The 20,321-nt window shown below is 42.8% G+C and overlaps 1 protein-coding gene across 1 annotated transcript in view; it reads left to right on the top strand.

Annotated features, from left to right (window-relative positions):
- Window positions 1-1,379: 1,379 nt before the first annotated feature.
- The window catches only part of STK38L (serine/threonine kinase 38 like), a 50,867-nt gene continuing 31,925 nt past the window's right edge, over window positions 1,380-20,321 (top strand). The window contains exon 1 of the mRNA XM_083464089.1: window positions 1,380-1,771. The gene's annotated coding sequence lies outside the window, so the exon portion shown is untranslated. The remainder of the gene's footprint in view (window positions 1,772-20,321) is intronic.

Raw genomic sequence — 20,321 nt, 5'->3', positions numbered from 1 at the left:
AATATACAACAGCTGTTGCAGACTCTCCACACCAGGAACAGCCAACATGGTGCCTCCAGGCTGATGGGGGGGGTTGTAGCCCAAGACGTCTGGAAGGCACTGGGTTAGACAAGGAAAATGTTTGCACATAAACCCAAACATTACGTAGGTGTCGGAAATAGTACCTTGGGGACTGACCCTAACTCCTGCACAGGTAAAGCACGTAAAGGAAGATGACAACAGTTTTACTCCAACATCTCTGGCAACCAGTCCAGTAGTCTGGCAAGAGGCCAATGGGTCAAAAAACCAGTCAATCCAGGTTAACAATTTATGTTTACAGTACCAAATAATGCATCAATTGCTGACTTCTTTTTATACAGGAAAGAGTAACTCAGGTCAATGCAGAACTTTCAGTATATTGTTACAAGCCAATTTCTGCCAAACGGTAGCCAGAGGCTCACCCAGGGTTGTGTTTCCATTGGGAAATGAAGGCATCGTGCAGTCCGCAGTGTCTTAGAAATATAGTTTATTCACACACATTTACACCTGGAGTCCTAAACCCCAAGGGTATCTTTCGTTGCTCCTTTCACTGCTTCAGCAAGCTAAGGTCCAAAGTAGAAGCCAGTCATGGCCATTGCTCTCTCAGCGCATCCTCCTCCAACCGGCACCACATGGAGTTCTGCTTAGTAACCTCCTCCTCTTGCACTCACGGGCCTGGGCAACCTCCCCCTCCATTACCAGCATGGGCATAGCCAGGATTTTTGTTAGGGGGAACAGGAGTGATGTGATTGGTCAGTTAGTTAAGTATTCCTATTGCTTTTCTTGATGGGGGGCAGTTGCCCCCCACTGCTATGCCCAGGATTACCGGTAGGGTCGTTTGTCTTGTGGCTCTTGCGTTGGTTTAATGGCAAGGCCATCATCTCCCTCCGCCCCTCGGGCAAAACAACAAGCTCAGCCTGTCAGCTCCGATTAATATCCCAGCAGCCAAGAATCTAGAGGAGGAACTCTGGCCCCCCACTAACCCATAACAAGGTAAGCTGATGCACTTTTTAAATAAGGGGCGCCAAAAACCGGAGGGGTGGGTGGGCACGATCAACAAACTGCACAGAATTATCCACTGGATTCAAATGACGCCTCCCCGCCCCCCCTCCCCGCCTGCCATCTGCTGCGCGGGCAGAGTTCGCAGCGCAGCATCCAGCCGGGCTCGCCAGCGTCACGCGGGGAATACTGGTCCTCTTCCCGCTTCCAGCTGGCCTTGGCTGCCCGGCGCGAGGAGAAAGCTCTGGCATTTGCACAGACGATGCCAGCGGGGCTTTAAAATAGAAGGTGCTCTTTGCACAGCAAGCGGGAGTGCAGTTCTGGGTTAGCCATTTGGACGTGCGTGTCTGCGCGCGCGCAGTTCGCCTGGCCCGGGGCGCAAGAGAGCCTTGCGCGGGCGCCGCACCACGACCCTCAGCCGGGCCCCGATCCCGCTCCGTCCCGACTCTCCGGGTCACCCGCGAGCAAGTCCCGCGCCCTTCCGCGGCGCCTGCTGCGCGCCGGGATCCCCAGCTGCACGTGCGCTCGCCTTGGCCCTCGGCCCGGCGCCCAGAAGCCAATCGGCAGCGGCTCCCGGCGCCCCCTCCCTCGCTCGGGCAAGGGGATCCACCCTCTCGCGAGAACTGGCTAGTAAACAGAGAGATCCCTCCTGCTCGCTCGGCCGCCGCCGCCACCGCTGCCTCCCTCCCTCCTCCTCCTCCTCCATTAGAGGCAGCGGGCGCCGGGGCTGCGGGGAGAGCCAAGGCTTGGCGCGGTGAGTGCGGAGGGCGAAGGAGGGCTGCGCCGGGGAAGCCCGTCCGAGGGAGGGGGCGAGGGGGCGGGAGACTTGGTTCACTTTGGTGCACTGTCACACCTACAAGGAGGTCATGTGGGGAGCCCCTCTTTCTCTCTCTTTTTCTCTCTCTTTCTTTCTCTTTCTTTCTCCTGAGCCTTCGGCAGAGGCCAGAGCCATCACCTTGGGGGGAAATGCCAGATGCTTCTGCCGAGAGAGGAGCAGAGATTAGTCCAGAAAGAGGGGAGAGTGTCTGCATGTAATAGAAACGCGGCCACTTTATCTTTTTCTGTCTCCTGCTGCCCCTCCCCAAGTGTAGGGTGCATTGGGCACAGTGGGAAAATGAGGGGCCTTGTTACCCGCAGCCTGTGACAGGGTTGAGAAGTGCCCCTTTTCACCTGAGAAGTGGGGGCAGCTAAAGGACAAGCTGTGACTCCCTTGCAAGCCTCAGATCTGCTTCCCAGTATGAGAGAGATGATTTCCATTTGCTCATTTGGTTGGCTGTTTCAGAGCCTTGCTAATGTGGCAAAGGGGTTGTCACTGAATTCATAGCAAAGATTTCACACAGAAACTCCTCTGTTCCAAATGTGTGCCAAGTCACCTTCAGTTTCACCCTTGTGGATGTGCGCCATCAGTTGGTTTGGATTTCAGGTGTGCGTATGCATTCAGATCAAGTTGTGATCTCAAAATGCTCTGGGTTCCCAATTTTGCCAGTGACTTCAGCAGGTTTACATTCTTTCTGAAAAGTTGGCATGTTTTAGACTGCTGCTCTATGCATGCTTACTTGGGACTGAGCCCCATGCAACTTATTCCCAAGGAAGCATGCATAGGATTTCTCTGAATACTTTTTTGGGTTGTGATTCCCAAATATTTTACCAAGAGAGCTCAACAGTAAAACTGTTCTCTTCTCTTCCCCATCCTCTTGCTACATAACCTACTGTTGGCACCTTTGTGACCTGCGTATTCTGTCAGATACATTCCATAATGTGGTATCTTTGTACAAGGATTTACAAGCATGATAGAGCGTGCTTGTAAGTACAAGCATAATACTTAGTTCAGATATGTTCAGTTTTATTTATTTTTTCCAAATTTGAAATGCTATTGTTAGCCAAACTTGAAGTGATGGGAAACATGCTTTAAAACAAATAGACTGTTCTATAAAGCAATGTCCAAAGGGCATAACACAAAGGTTAACTTGACTTCCTGATCAAACTTGTAGTTTTGTTAGTCGAGGGTCTGCTTGGTCTGTATCATTTTAAAATGGGTTTGGAAAAAGAGCTAAAGGTGCATACAAAGTAGGATGATGTTTAGGTTGTAGGCCTGATGCTTTCAAGAAGTACTGTAAAGTCAGGTTTGTTAAAACAAACCTTTGAAGTGCATACATGAGGCAAAATGGTACATGAGAGCAAAGAAGTTGGTGAACAAGATTAAAATCTGTATTTTTGATTAGCAGGTTTGTTTCATTAGGAGTTAATTTTTAAAATGCTCTTAGCAGAGAACTATTTCATTGTCATTAAGCATGTGCTGAGCTCATGTTTCCTTTTGTGCTTGTTCATGTCTGAAGTCTATTTTTGTGTTTTACTTTATCTCAATTCCCAAATATCCTGCTGTGTTGCAGACTGTTCTGCCAAGTCACTTTCTGTAAATGGATCTCAGTGGAGAGGGATGTATGCACTGCTACATGTATACAGTATAGGGTTCTGTGGAATATATTGTGAAATAGATTCTCTTCTCTTCAGATAACAAGAAAGAGCAGGAAAGAAAAATACAGTGGTACCTCGGGTTAAAAATTTAATTCGTTCTGGAGGTCTGTTCTTAACCTGAAAATGTTTTTAACCTGAGTTACCACTTTAGCTAATCATAGAATCATAGAGTTGGAAGAGACCACAAGGGCTATCGAGTCCAACCCCCTGCCAAGCAGGAAACACCATCAGAGCACTCCTGACATATGGTTGTCAAGCCTCTGCTTAAAGACCTCCAAAGTAGGAGACTCCACCACACTCCTTGGCAGCAAATTCCACTGTCGAACAGCTCTTACTGTCAGGAAGTTCTTCCTAATGTTTAGGTGGAATCTTCTTTCTTGTAGTTTGGATCCATTGCTCCGTGTCCGCTTCTCTGGAGCAGCAGAACACAACCTTTCTCCCTCCTCTATGTGACATCCTTTTATATATTTGAACATGGGGCCTCTGGCCGCCACGCAATTTCTGTTCTCATCCTGAAGCAAAGTTCTTAACCTGAGGTACTATTTCTGGGTTAGCGGAGTCTGTAACCTGAAGCTTCTGTAACCTGAAGCATATATAACCTGAGGTACCACTGTAAATCTCATTAACAGCTTTTCCTGGTTATTTTGCATTCACTGCCATTTTCATTAATTTCTTGATTAACTGCAACTGGACTACTTACTAGCTGAAAAGTCAGTGAAGTTTTATTGACTTTCATGAGTTTTGTCAAGCCAAGGAACTTCCGAATAATGCAGTAAGTGGCCCTCAACAGAGTATGCATCCTAGTAATATGTAAAAGTTTACATCAGGCATGGGCAAACTTGGCCCTCCAGATGTTTTGGGACTACAACTCCCATCATCCTTGACCACTGGTCCTGTTAGCTAGGGATGATGGAAGTTGTAGTCCCAAAACATCTGGAGAGCCAAGTTTGCCTATGCCTGGTTTACATGATATATGTAATAATATGTAAGCCTTTCCTGATCTAGTCTAGCACCCATTCTCAAACAATGGCAAGACAGATTCTTTGGGAAGCCCTTTGGTAGGGATGAAGAGAACAGTCTTCTCCTTTTTGCCCTCCAGCAGCTAGTATTCATAGTATCTCTTACACAGGGGTTGTATTTAGATGGCATGGCCAATAGCCATTTATGGAACTATCCTTCATAAAAATTTCCCCTTTAAAGTAATATAAGCCACCCTATCTTTAGGCAGAAAGACCAGTCTTTTCATAGGCTGCTTGTGGAAATCTTGCACTGGCTTAGTTCTCATTGAGAGATGTGAATCTCGGAGGCAGTGTTAGAAACTCAGATATATAAGCTAGACACCAAGTGGCTCCTTAAACCAAGATTATAGTTGCCAGGCTGCACAGAAGAAGTATTTTGGTTCCCTAAATTCATTCTGATTGTGTAGATAAAATATAACTGATAGAATTCTACAGGCTATGGTATTAGTGTGTGAAAACAGTCAAGATCTAGTGATCCCCAGGCATGCACCTCCAGATGGTGGAGATGTCAGGTGCCATCCTGGCACCCAGACGTCTTCACTCATTTGCAAGTGGTCGATAGCCAGGTGCAGAATCTGCTTGGAGGCAACAGTTCAGGCACCTACAAGCAGAAATAAACACTCAATGTGAGCCTGTGTTCAGAGTAAGAGTTGGGACGTTCCTGATGTAACTTGCTTAATCCATTCCTTCTGTCCAGCTTTTTTTTTTTTGCAACTTACCAAAGAAGAAGCTTCCCCCATTTCCATAGGCCTTTGGTTTCAGGGATAAACCACACTTGCTGTTTGTAACATTTAGCATAAATCTTTGTTCTTTATGACTACTACTACTTGTCCTATTCTTGGTAGAGAGAATGAAAATGTGATGCTGTTCTTTCCAGGGAGGGGGGGAATAATTATTCTGCTCCTGCAAACTTATATCCCTTTTTCTTCTAGCTTAGAGATTGCCAGCTTCCGTATTTTCAGTGGTCACTCTTGTAGATAGCTGTGTACAAGACAGTAGCGTGAGGACAATCCACAAAAGTCAGCACTAGTATCAGTAAGGGTTTAAGTTACGTGGGGCTCAGGTGCTCAGGCGCTACATAAAATACTTGAGGAGAAAACAAGTTTCTTTTCTTTACAAGTTAAATGGTAGACTTTAAATAAAGCAAAAACCACACACTTTGATTAGATATTGGACCCAGATACAATTTATTCATGGTCCTATCAAGTACAGTTTGTTCATCCTTGCTGTAGTTTAAATAGTAAAGACTGTTTCTATAGGCTTGGCTTTATCTTTGTAGCAAGTTGCAAAAAATTATCAGAAATATGAATATGAATAAATCTGTCTTTATCCAACCTGGGAAAATGATATTATTGTTTACATGTGAAATATTTTTTAATTTATTCCTCTTTTAGGCTTTTTAATGGTCATATCTTTATATTCTCTCAAATGCAGATAGATGAATAAAAAACGTGAAACAGCTTAATCTCTGAAATTATATCACGAAAGATCTGTAGCAAGCTCATCTGTTAGGATAATAAAAGGAATTACTTTAAATGCAGTATTCATCACTCAGATGTAAAGAGTAGACTGGTATTATGCAGTAAATTGTTTGGTTTTGTTGATCTAGTGGAGGCTTTGCATATCTTTTGGTAATGATGGCTGGCATAAATCAAACATCCTATTGAAAATAAAATCACATAATCTTATCTCACTCTCTGTTCATTTTGGTGTATAGCTACATTTATAAGAGACCTGCTATTGACAGTAATTGCATTATAACATTCTTCAGAGAACGAGCTCTATAAACAAGCAACAAAACTAAAGTTTTAATTGTCTGTCAAACATTTGTTACAAATATTTTTAAAAGGATGTTGAATGCATCTTGATCAAGAAACCATGATGAAAATAAGAACAGAGACAATAACTATTGCCTCAAAACTATGCTAACAGCTGAGTTATGATGGGTTGCCAGTGCAGTCCAACGCTGTACGGTTTGGCCTGGTGCTTGACATTCCAGAGAGTCTTACCCATCTGAGAAGATCTGTGCATCCATGGCATCTGAATGTCTTTTGGCAATTGTTCTCTCCCTCCATCTGCAGAAGCGAGTGAGCAAAAGGACATGTTTCTCTAAGAATAACTGAAAACAGAAGCTTAGATGGACCAGTGAAATGCCTCAGACATTTGTTCCTTGCAATTGAAGTGTAGTTATTTGTTGTTTTATACCATGTTTCTGCAAAGGATGTTGAGGCCATTCTTGGAAACCCTAAAGAAATGCCTACATTTGCTACAGTCTGTTGTGCTGGACTCATTGGACTGAGGTTCTCAAAGGTCCCTCTTATGGGATGCTTTATTACCGTGGTTCCCAAACTCTTCCCCTCATGCTGATGATCTTTGTGGACCACTTAAATGATTTTTCTGCCTGTTGAAGCAATTGTAATGTGCTGTGCTAGATGCTGTACGATTTTTACTTGTACTTTTATTGCTTCTCTTATTTCTTACATCTCATTTTATCATATTGCAATTTGCATTCAGTATAATTCAAATAGTAATACAATAAAAGAAAATGTAAGAAACAATAAAATGCAAGTAAAAATCAATATTTAATATGGACATGTTGAGTGAAACTCTTGAGTGAATCTCATGAACCACAGTTTGGGAATCCCTGCTTTATAAGTTGGGAAGAAAAATCTCTTGTCATATTGTTTTCAACTGTACTCAGAAGGGTATATGGTGGTCTTGTTCGCATATCATGATAAACCACAGTTAAACCAAGGTTAAATCAGCTCCCCCCCCCCTTTTGGGCCTCTACACAGTTCCTACTCCCCCTCCCAACCATAGCACCCACATGGCTCAAATAAATCGTGGTATGGCTTGTTATGTTGTATGAACTCAACCTATGGATTGTTTGACACCAAGAACAAAGCTTGCTTATGTCTTGCTTACTTTTTGTGACCAGCCACACTTATTTGAGGTGTGTGAGGCACTATGTTTCACCCCACATACAAACCCCTGCAGCAGGAGGGAGCCATGTTCACAAATAAACCATAGTTTTAGTCAAACCGTGGCTCACTATGACTTGCAATTGATGCTAATCTTATAGAAATAATAACATACACCTCCAAAGACAGCCTTAGAAGATGTAGTAGATGCATCATTGTGCTGAGACCTTAGTTTGAGTAAAATGGAAATAAAATAGAGTGTGAAAGTCTTGATCTCAGGGTTATGGGTTCAAGCCCCACGTTGGGCAAAAGATTCCTGTATTGCAGGGGGGTGGACTAGATGATCCTGTTGGCCCTTTCCAGTTCTGTGATTCTGACAGAGCTGTCACTACCAAAAACAAATATATTGTATAATGTACTTTATATGTTAAAAATGCTGTATGGGTAAGTAGCCATCTCGGCCTTTGTGGGTGGGCCCTGGAACTGAGGTGATTGTATGTGTCTGTTTGAACTTATTTTTATTTGATTGTTCCTCAGTAAACTTTATGCATAAATGATTGGAACCTAGAGACCCCCCCCCCCAGTGTATGTGGAAGTTGTGTGGAGATCTGGCTCTTTGGAACTGAACCACTGTATGTTGGAGAATTAAACAGTGTGGAGGGCTTACAGAGAAAATTGGTAGACTTCTTTCCTCTGTACAATGGTACCTCGGGTTACATACGCTTCAGGTTGTATGAACTCGACCTATGGATTGTCGAGAAATAGTGCTTCAGGTTAAGAACTTTGCTTCAGGATGAGAACAGAAATCATGCATCGGCAGTGCAGTGGCAGTGGGAGGCCCCATTAGCTAAAGTGGTACCTCAGGTTAAGAACAGTTTCAGGTTAAGAACGGACCTCCGGACCGAATTAAGTACTTAACCCAAGGTACCACTGTACAAAACTTTTAGAAGACATCTGAAGGCAGCTTTGTATCGGGAAGTTTTTTATGTTTGACATTTTATTATGTTTTTGTGTAATGAAAGCCTCCCAGAGTGGCTGGGGCAACCCAATCAGACAGGCGGGTCACAATTTTATTTTATTTTATTTTATTTTATTTTATTTTATTTTATTTTAATTTATTTATTTATTTATTTATTTATTTATTTATTTATTTATTTATTTATTATACCATTTTGGTACTGTTTAAACCAATCTCCCTTCCTGTACCCAGACAGAATCTTCTTGCCTCAAAACAGGAACAGCTGCTTGCTTTGTACTGTACTGCTTGAAACATATATTCCTGTGTTTGAAGCAATATATCCCTGTGTTTGAAACTACTGTTGCAGCATAAATACTCTAAATTGCAGGCTTTCTGTTGGTAGATGCATTATATACATGCTCTACCTCTGTTACAAACTCTCATTCTCATCTCCACCTTTCATTAGTGTCCCATCAACCAATTGCAGGTGGCCTATTTTAAAGAAAATATTTATACTCACCCAAAGATCTACAAAAGTTCATTCCCTAATACAACGTATCTTTTTATAATACATCAGAATAAAACAAATACTTTAAAATTATAATCTGAAAAGGAACAAGAGAAAAAAGAAGAAGAAGAGGGGGGGAGAAAAGGGAGAGAGAGAAATGACTTCATTTCCCTCTTTCCACTAAATATAGCATTCACTCATTTCCATCCAACTATTCTGTTTTCTGTAAGCCAATGTTTTTTTATTCTTTAAATTCAGATACTAGTTCATTTTCTCTTTCATGCAAAAAGTCCATAAGAAGTTTCCAACCCTTAATAAATGTCAATAATGATTTTTCTGTGATTAAATACATTAACTTTGTCATCTCGGCTAAATCCAATCATTTTATCAACATTCCCCCTAGCAGGTGGCCTTTTAAAACCTTTTGCTAGTAGAAGTGTGCCAATCTCCCTGCCTCCATGCTTGACCTGGAATTCAATGAATACTAAATCCAAATGGTGGTGAACTCATAGAAAGTTCAACGACCCAACTGAAATAAGGAAGCGCTGTTATCCCTACACCACAGAAACACTGTAAGGCTAAAAATAGCTAACATTGTAACAAATGCTTACCAGGTGCAAGGTTACAGTCCTAAACGTCAGGCAGTTTATTTTGCTGAGATTAGTAGAAGTAATTAATAGAGACGCTCTTTCATCTCAAAAGCACATAGGGCTTTATAAATGTCCATCAAAAAATAGCTGGACCCTAACGGCTAATAAATGAGTACATTTATTTTAAGGCATTCAAGAATCAGGCTGAGCTTGCGCTTTATTTGTTATAGTCACTAGTAGAGATGATACGGCATCTAGATTGACTGAATGCAGTGATGCAGCTACAACAGATACTGCTAAACTCTAGGGCGCTGTGCAACCCAGCTCCCACCCAAATGGCCACCCAGAGTGTGGCAGTGAACAAGCCCAGATCAGTGCTTATGCTGGCACGGGTATGACCCACCGGGACTGATTTTGGTCATCACAGCATACTTTCTTCCTTATTTTGAAAAGCGTGTTATAATGGTTTCAGGTACTCACTCTATTATTAGATAGGTAGCCGTGTTGGTCTGCCATAGTCAAAATAAAAAAATTCCTTCCAGTAGCACCTTGAAGACCAACTAAGTTAGTTCTTGGTATGAGCTTTCGTGTGCATGCACACTTCTTCAGATACACTGAAACAGAAGTTGCCAGATCCTTCTATATAGTGAGAAGATATATATATATAGAAGGTGCTACTGGAAGGAATTTTTTTATTTTCACTCTATTATTGTTTACTTTAAGGAATATATTACCCTTTTCTTATAACAAACTGAAGCTTAATCCTAAGTAAATGTGTTTTGCAAAGGCAAACTTGGAGTCATCATGCTAACATGATTTTAAGCGACTTTAAAATAAAATGCATCACATGCTCAGAGTATTTTTTTTATATATATAACTGGGGTTGGCAAACTGTCCCCCCATCCTTGCTCTAACAGCACAAAGATTAAAGCAATTCCCATCTAAAGGGGCTGCTCTATAAGACCATTAAGTCCAAGTGTGAAATTACCAAGCTGCACCAAAGGACATAGCTTGTCTTGGGTTCAGTGGCATACTTTACCCTTCTGCCACCTGGGGTGGATGGGCACACGCAGCAGCCTAGCTGGAGAGAGGGACAGCGGGAAAGGGATGCTGCCGCTGCCGCTGCCTCTCCCCTCCATCGCTTCCACCCTGTGGCAAGCCTGACCTGGGAGTGCTCAGCCTGGCAGAGCCCAGCGGAGGGGCAGAGATGCTGCCACTGCCTCTCCCCTTCTTGCCGGCGCTTCTGCCCCCAGGTCAGGCCTTTGCCTGGTGGTGATGCGCTGGGCCATCATGTCTAGCCCACCTGGGGTGGGTGGAGATTCTGCTTCTCCCGTCCCCTCCACTGCTTCTACCAGATTCCCAAGTCCTGTGACACCCTCTTTCCTCACCGTCACCTGGCCTTGCAAACTCTTCTTTTTTCATGCACACTGCAATCCTGTCCTCTTCAAACTAGCAGACTGCAGTTGTGCATTAAAGGCTGCAAATCCAGCGTTTTTACTTGGGAGTGAAAGCCCACTGTGCTCACTTCACAGCAAACATGCAAAGGAGGTTTGGGACACCGTTGCATCCAGATCTCTCCAGGGAATCCAACCGGCTGAAGTGTAAAGCGGCTTACAGGAACACACTCTTTCAAGCAGGGATTTGAATGTCACAATGTACTGCCAGATCACGGTGTTTGCCTGGCAATACATTGTGATGTTGAAAAGCTGACATCTCCGAGCCCTATTGCATTGTCAAAGGTTATAAATTCAATAATTGAAAGGAAAATGATTGAAGTTGGCAGCCTGGTTGGTACTGCTATAAAAGAAGCTAGTGACTTTATTATCATGAATGTAAACAAAACTTTTATTTCAGGACATAAAGCTTCAGATCCCTTAAAAACCATTGGGAATATGTATCTGGAATTGTGTTTAAGGAGCCAGTTGACAATTGATGGAAGTGTAGCTGGGTTATTTATTATTCTTCAATTATTATCCTACCTTATAACCCCAGCAGGACCCCACCCCTGGCAGCTTATGAAATAAAACTCCCCCATGCCATGACCCAGGGTAAGTGGGCGAAGAAGCAGACCTTCTTTTACAATAATAATGTGGAAGTTACAGGCACAGCATTCCAGTGTAAAGGGTAGTTCTCCATGCACTGTGCCACATTTTAAAAATGCAGATGTACATTGGGCAACCATGGAAGATTAGAGCTTTTCAGCCATATGTGTGTGTTCCACTATGGCAATGGATGTTTGAGTAGGAAGTTATCGTGTGTGAAGTGTCTTGAATTTATTGGTGGAAATTAGGTGTTCATCCCTGCATGTTCTCTGCTGGTTACCAAATGCCAACCAACCTCTCTATCAAGTGTCTGCAACCAAAGGCCCTTCTTCCTTTTTGTATGGGTGTGTTGTGGCAGAGAGCAGGTCTAGCATAGATTTCCTGTGAAAACAGATTACAGCTCTTTCTTTGAATATGTTTGTACTCAAAGCAGAAAATGATTTTCTGAATTAGAGTTTCTTTATTTTGCTTCAGCCTCATATCCTCAGTACCTGCCTCCAGATGTGTTCAACTGAAGATTTGTGCTGAAGTGAGAGTTTCAGTGTGGTTCATTGATGGTTTCACCAGCTCATCACTTCCTAGGCAAGGACCTTCTGCCATTTTGCTCTCGTACTTTGATAGGGTAGTTTGTCATTACACGTGGCCAAAGACTGAGATCTGTCAGCGTCAATTGCAGAACAAGGTGCTAGGAGTATACAACATTGTCAGCAACCTTTGCTTTACAATAGAAGCAATCAGTAGCTTAGGATGGGAGAATGGACGATGGAGTCTTGAATTACAAGCATCTCATCACCACCAGAATGTCCAGAACTAGATTTTTCTGGAAGCCATGCTTGAAACTGCTTAGGACCCAAAGAACACCTGATAAAACCATGGAATATGGAGAGTCTGCAGTTTCCCAGGCTGGCCTGTCGGTCCCCGCCCCCCTTTATTCAATAATAAACATAATTATCATCATCATCATCAACAACATCATTTTTCATACAGAATCGTTATTGACATAAGCACATACAAATGCAGTAAGAATAATGAATGTAAAAATACAAATAGAAAAATAAAATGAGAATACAGAGGGGAGGGGGAAACTGGAAGACAACTGAGAATGCAATGCTGCATACATTTATCACATATAAGAAGAAAAAGGTGAGTCAAATTAGATCTCAATAAGGCCTTTCCACATATTATGTGTGGAGCAGGGGGTTTAGTGGGCTGTGTGGGTGAGTTAACATAGGAGAAAAACTTATACCAAGTCGAATAAAAGTGGTTATTTTTGATGAACCATTAAAGACTCTTTGTTTGCTTGTCAGATGTTCTGACAGTGCTGTGTCCCATAGTTTTGCTAGCCCCTCTTCTCGGTAAGGAGGTGGGTTGGATTTCCAGTGGGAAGCCACTGACATTCTGGGTGCAGCAGGTAGCATAAACATGTGCATGATGGGTGAGTTGGTACCAGGCTCCAAGGATAGGAACGCCAGGGCTGGGGACAGTACCCAAGAGGTGGTGGTGGAGATAGTTTCAAACATTTGGGTCCAGAATCTCTGAACTATGCAGCAATCCCACCACATATGAAGCAGTGTTCCAATGTGACCACAACCCCGATAGCATAAATTAGAGCACCCCTTGCCAATTCTGGATAGGCGGAGTGGAGTCCAATGTCATCTTAATACTGTTCAGTGTGGCTTCCTGTATTCTTACAGAAATTGTTCTAAGTGGGGCCTCCCATACTTGTTCCTCTATCCAGAGATCCAGATCACTCTCCCATACTAATCGTAGCCCCTGAGAAGAGGCTGATTCTATGCTAAGTAAATTTCTGTATATATTGGAAGCCATGCCCTTGTGAGTTGAGGTTGCATTAAGGCAAAGTGATTCATAGAGAGTCAGGGAGTGATGCAAAGAGTGGACCTGAGTTAGTTGGAGACAGTTGTGTGGGGTATATTTTAGTTTTTCCTTTAAATAAGTTATTGAGATAGGATGGCCATTAGGCAGAATATCTTTGATCCTATATGTTCCATTTTGTTCCCAACATCGATACTGGAAGTATTTGTCATTAAAACAGAATGCTGTATGGTCCAGAATGGGCATTAAGGGTGACAACAGAGGGGCCAAGTGAATTTGCCACCTGCACCACACTTTAAATGCTAATTGTAAAAATGGATTTTCTGTTTTTGCGGTGCATGCCGGGGGTTTTAAGACAGGGCAAGGCTTGAAGGGTACCAGTTCATTTCTAACCTAGGGAACTGAGACTGAGCCATTAATAATGTGTACCATTTGCTTTTATTGAAAAGCCTCATAAGTATAGCCTAAGACATGGGACCCTGAGACCTCCATTAGTCCTGGGACGATATAAAGTTTGACAATGTCACCCTGCTTCTCCTTTCTCCAGTAATAAAATTATTATGTAGATGTTGCTAGTGAGCCAAATGGGAAGGGGGGATAAGTACAGGTAAAGTCTGAAACAAGAACAGGAATTTGGGGAGTATGGACATCTTTATGGCTGCTATACGATCTAGCCAGCTTAAGTTTAGGTGCTTCCGGGACCGCTTTGATTTTCCTACAGAGATGTCCAGAGTTCCTATGATGGAGCAGATTTGGCTCCATAGTTATGACCACCCCTAAATTTCTAAATCCTCCATGCACGACTTTAAAACCAGAATGAGAGTGCAACCATTAATGCTCAGATGTTGATGAAATGATGGGTAGTATTATAGATTTGCTGTAGTTAATTTTCAATCCTTCTGCCTCTGAAAACCTGTTAAGGGTTTCTTGCAGATTTGGGAGGGCTTTTTTTAGGATTTTGTAGCATAAGCAGTAAGTCATCAATGAAAAGGTTTAGCTTATATTCTGCCCCTTGAATTTGGATTCCTTCAATCTCAGGGTGGGATCTGAGATTGGAGGCTAGGGCCTCAATCGCCACAGAGGGCATCCTTGTTTGGTCCCCCGATTAATCTTAAAGTGGACGGAGTCACAACCATTGATAGTGATACAAGCAGCAGATTCAGAGTAGATTTGTTCAGTCAAGTGCTGAAATCTATTTCCAAACCCCATGCTTAATAAAAGCTTTTAAAGATAATTCCATTCAATGCAATCAAATGCCCTGAAGGCATCTAAAGAAATTAAAGTGGTAGGGGAGTTAGAGAAACGGCCTTATGAATTATATTGATAACTCTCCTTAGGGCATTTTTTTGCAATCAATATGGCCACACCCCTTACTGAGGAAGATCCTGGGACATAGGTTTGGTCACCTAACCATTTGCCCTTTAAAAACAGTGTAGAAGTTTTGCTGTATTTCTTTTGGTGCCTCTCTTGTATCAAAATTGCCTAAACCTTTAGCATTTAATGAAATTCTTCTACAATGGGTGGCACTGTAACCATAGTTGAGAACAAATGGTACTTATACAAGATGTTGAATGAGGAAGTAAGAACATAGTAGTGTGCTTGAGGGTTGATTGCACTGCGCAAAAAACTCTCAATGGGAGAGAAGAACAGAGAAATTCAACTTTTAACATAGCAAACTGTTCAAGTTGCATCCAGCTATCTGTGGCTGGGATAGGGGAAGCTGTAGAGAGCATTACCTTAGCATACTAAGGAACAGAAGGGGGGCTGAGGCGGTTTCTGCCCCACACCCTCTCCCTCAGGAGTCAGTCATAAGAAGCCTGATGGCTAACTGTTTGGTTTAATTTGAACAACTCCTAGCCCAAGAGTTTATGCTGTATGAAGGCCTAAGAGCCATGGTACGAATGAAGAGACTCTGCTGCAGAGCTTATCTTTTTCTCTTTCTGTGTGAACCATGAGGAAGAGGAGGGGGGTTAGCTCCACCCCTTGCAGCCACTTTGGGGATTGCAATTTTAAGTTCATGGAGAATATTTTCCACCTGCTGTTCATCGGAGGCAGCAATGTATTTGCCATTGACTTGCACCAACAACTTAAATGGGAACCCCCATCGGTAGGAAATCCCTGCAGTGCAGCCGTATAACACCTGAATGATCTCCACTGAGCCAAAGTTTCCTGGCCCAAATTTGGAAACACATCTACATTGAATGAGTTGTATTTAAGTTCTGGATAGTTGTGTAGGGCATTAAAAACCAGAGTTTTAGTTTGGTACCATTCAAAACAGACAACAATATCTCTTTGTGCCTCTGAGCATCTTGTTCTTGTGCCCTTTCAGTGTCACGGAGGGTGACGGGGGTTCTATCTTCAAACTACCGTATTTTTCGCCCCATAAGACGCACCGGCCCATAAGACGCACCTAGATTTTTGGGGAGGAAATAAAGGGAAAAAATTTTATTTCCCCCCCAGGTGCGCTGCGCTACACCAGGAGCTTGGGGCGTGCGGAGCTCCCCGTGCTTCGGGCGACAGGCTGCCGCCCCAAGCCTCGCGCACCCGGTGGGACCTCCTGCCGGGTGCACGAGGCTTGCAGACACTCGCCCGAAGCAGGGGGAGCCCTCCCGAGGGCTCCCCGTGCTTCGGGCGACAGGCTGCCGCCCCAAGCCTCGCGCACCCGTTGGGACCTCCTGCCGGGCGCGCGAGGCTTGCAGGCATTCGCCCCATAAGACGCACCCCGATTTCCCCTTCATTTTTGGAGGGGAAAAAGTGCGTCTTATGGGGCGAAAAATACGGTATCTAGCCAACTTAAAAGCAATCATATCTCCCCCTCCTCTTTTTCTGAAATCCCACATAGTTTAACCCCACCCCCCTTTTCCTCCCTATCCAATTGGGCAGCAAATTTGAAATCTAAATCTTCCCTTGCCCTTTTAAGTGCTTGCAGCTCTGTTTGGGTGCTTCAGATGGTATTAAGGGCCTGACTTGCTGTTTGTGGTACATCAGCTATTTTATTAGATAACATATCAATCTTGCTTTCAAATGAATGCAAAGCAGCTGCCCAGTCTCTTGCAAAAGCCTTTCTTATTTTACAAATAAACTCTTCTGGGTCCTCTTCATTATTTAAGCTGCCAGGTGGTTTCCCGCCTTTCTGCTTGCAGGCCCCAGGAGCCATTTTCCCCCTCACAGTCATCTTCTGAGAGCGCTGGGAAATCAGGAACTATAGCTTCCTGCTAGCCAAGCCTTGATAATTTACTTTTCGGGCCTCGCAAGCCCTGCAGCATTACCTTTCAGGAGGTGTGCTGAGAAAGGTGAAGAAGAACGTTTCTGCAGTTGTTCAAGGCGATTTTATTCCCGAGGGTGCTGCAGACTTGAAATCAAGCCTCCATTTGGCTCTGCACCAAGCCATGCCCCCTCCCCCCCGGCCCCTCTCTTGTGGATACTAGCCCTTGTAAAAATTGCTCTTTCAAATTTATATTCCTTTGCAGAATCTTTCTTGGATAATCTTAACTCCCTCTCTTGCCCAAACTATACTGCTACTTATGAAGCCCTGCTGTCTTTCCATTTTGCCTTATTCATCTTGCATTATTTTGGACAGGATGACTACTTACAAGTGTTTATTTAAATGATTTCTGAGCCATTTTGTCCTCAACTTTGCAAATGACCAGGTTATTAACACACACAGTCTTTCTTTTCCTCCCCAGACACAATGGTGATGGTATGGTTGTTGATTATGTAATAGCTGATGGCAAGCTGATCCAACATATGGAGTGGCTTCTTGGTTCAGCAGTTTAGAATATAAGAAATTGGCTTATACAGGCTATTGGTCTCTCTAGCTCAATACTGTCTCTGTACTGACTGACAATGGTACTGCAGAATACAGCAGGGTTTGAACTTGGGATCTTTTCCATACAAAGTTTGTGTTCTGTCACTGAGCTTTGGTCTTTCACTCTTAAGAAGTGTTTTCTGGTATTTAATTCAGAGTCTATACCCACAAGTCATTTGCAGGAAGTCTAGCAATTTAGGACTTTAATGACCAACTTCTGTGGTTGTTTTTTTTCTTCCATGGCCCTTCCTAACTTTATTCTGTTCTCTCTCACTCAGACTATGCAAACTTCTCTTGGTTATTATTATTCCCATGGGCTTTCAGTTTCTTTTGGCAGCAAAAGCAGGACTGGCTATTTACTGGAGAGGTTATTTTAAGGGACTTTTTTCCTGCCCTTTAGTCATAAAACATAAAACAGCCAAGATACTGCGCACTAGTAGGCTGTTCCGAAAAAATTCCATATTTGTCTTGGATAGATGACGAAGCTTCTGTCTGGAACAACTGAACTGTTGCTTGGGTGCAGTTTCCTTGTATTCAAGGGTATTGATAATGTTGTCAGCAAAGCACCTCACTTATGAGATGAAGTCAGACGTAGACTCATACCACTCTTGTTATGGCTCACTGCTCATGTACAGTTGCTGCACCTGCACACAGTTGGCTTTCATCCGCCATTCTCTTCTGCCCATGATAGTGCTCTGAGTATGTAATGTTTACTTTGTCAAAGAAGAACAATAAGGGGACTTCTGCATTTCTCTTTTGCAAGTTTCTTTTTGATTTACACAAAGACTGACTGGCTGGTGGCTTTTAAAAGGAAAATAGTACCTTCTGATTTTTTATTTTAAATATTTTTATCTTGTCCTTTTCATTTAAAGTACAGTGGAACCTTTGTTTAAGAGCAGCTTAGTTTATGAACAACTTGAATTAAGAACGCTGCAAACCCAGAAGCAGGTGTTTTGGTTTATGAACTTTGCCTTGGAATAAGAACATGTTTCTCTTCCTGTTGAGTGTGTTCCTTTTGTAAATTGAGTTCCCACTGCTCTGGGAAAGCACGCCTTGGTTTAAGAATGCTTTGGTTTAAGAACAGACTTCTGGAACGGATTAAGTTCGTAATCCAAGGTACCACTGTATATTTTAACTCAGTGTAGTACCAGGGTAGGATAGAAGGTACAGAGATACAAGGGTCAGTTCTACAAGAGTAGATCTGCTTAAAAAAAACACCCATAACGTATCAACTAAGTTCAGTCCTTTAAAAGCTAATAATTATCTAGGAAGAACCAGTGTGCCTTCAGTGTATGAGACACAACACACACAAAATGTGAGGACAACTTGGAGGGTTACAATCACTTAACACACCCCAGCCATTGGCATTTCTCACAACAATGGTGTGAGGCTAAACTGAAGCAAAAGATTCTATGATAAAGAGTGGATGAATCGGCAATACTTTTTTTAACGCTGACAAACTGACTGTATAAACATTAGTTAGGTAGTGTTTACCATTCATAACCATGACACAGTAATCTGAAATGATGGGCAAAGGATGTGACTGGAAAAAATGCTAGAGTCTCTGCCCACAAACAAAGCCAAGCTTTGTTTATTATTTTTGGATAATAATCCTCAGTTAAAATTTTGTAACATGATGGTGTAAACAGGTCCAGATGCCAAGTTGCTCATTGAAAATCTGGTGCTCAAGAGCCCATGTAAGACTTGTTCATTCCACCACTGAAGTCTAAAGTAAAACTGTATCTGAGGCAGATGCAAACTAGCGTTCGCTGGACTATAACATTGATTCTGTATTGTGAGAGACTCGCTAACATGTTAGTGGAGTGCTGGTAGATTATTGTGACTGAGTTAACATTTATTGTCGTATATCATGCTCCTGCCAAGTATATAACAAGGCTAGCTTGTTTTAGTCTTCAAATAATTATTTTTATTACATAATAAGAGCTCTGGCCTTAGGTTGGTTAGGTAAGGGGCTACACTCTGAGAGACTGTGACGTGTCCAGGGTTCCGCACCACTTTGAACTATAGATTGGGGAACATTTTATTTTGGAGTGCTCTGCAATATGAAAAACTCCCTGCAAATAAAAAAATAGTACGGTATTCAGGGAGAAGAGGATTCTAACCAGCTCCCCCCCCCCCCCGCTGCATTAGTTTCCCTACTTGGGGGAGTATTTGATTTTAAAAGTGTTTTTTCTCCTCCCCCCCCCCCAATATCTCACCGCTACTGCAACAGTCTGAAGTGATACGGCTGTGGCTGATGGAAGTTATAGACAAGAACATATTGAAGGCACCAGATTGGGGAAGACTATACAAGGCCATGATACAGTTCAGTCATTGCCATGAAGTTTATATCATTTTACCTTTGCATTTTTTAAAATTTAAATCTTTGCTCTCACACTGGTTGGTTTGTTTTTTTATTTTAAAAAAGCATTGTCTAAAGTATTATTTCTCCACAAGTTCTCTTTTAGCCCTTTTAGTGATTAAGCAGCCTGGAAGACTAAAGATTACCGGTAAGCTGTGATTGTTCAGATATATCCTGCTTTTCACTTTGGAGGAAACTCACGTCTTGTTAGTCAAACCTGTTTTCCATTCTCCCAGCTGTCCAGACACTGGCCTTATCTCACTCATTAGCAGCTGCCTCCACATTTCACTCTCCAAATGAAAACTCTGGCTGTATAATTTCATGGCTCCCTTGCTAACAGGCAGAGGAAACTAGAAGGAAAGGGAATCATACATGTTGAAGGCGGAGCTGCTGACTGCCTTTCTCTGCTCATAATTTTTCCATGCACTTCCCTTAAAAAGCAACATATTGGGGAGAGTGGCAGCTTCTCCAGCTTCCTTTGCGTATTGTGAGGAGAGGTATTCAGGATTCTGAACAAGGAGAGCTATAGCATAGTCAGTGTAACATGCAGCCATGCTGTTACTTCTGGAAGGAGGATGCTATCCTGAAATGTTTGAGTCTCTTGAAGCAATCTCTTTCTCCCTACTGCCAATGTGTTAAGAATTTGTTAAGAATGGTATCCAGCCATTGCTCCTAAATATGGCAAGCTGGTATTGACCCCAGAGCACACTACTTCCTGAGTGGATTTACATTACAGATTTCAACAGTTTGAATAGTTGTTGTTCTCTCCTGAAATCTCAGGAATGTGC

The sequence above is a fragment of the Podarcis liolepis genome, assembly GCF_965112155.1.
Source record: "Podarcis liolepis genome assembly, chromosome: 10".
NCBI classification, from domain to species: Eukaryota; Metazoa; Chordata; class Lepidosauria; order Squamata; family Lacertidae; genus Podarcis; species Podarcis liolepis.
This window is presented reverse-complemented; position numbering and strand designations above follow the sequence as displayed.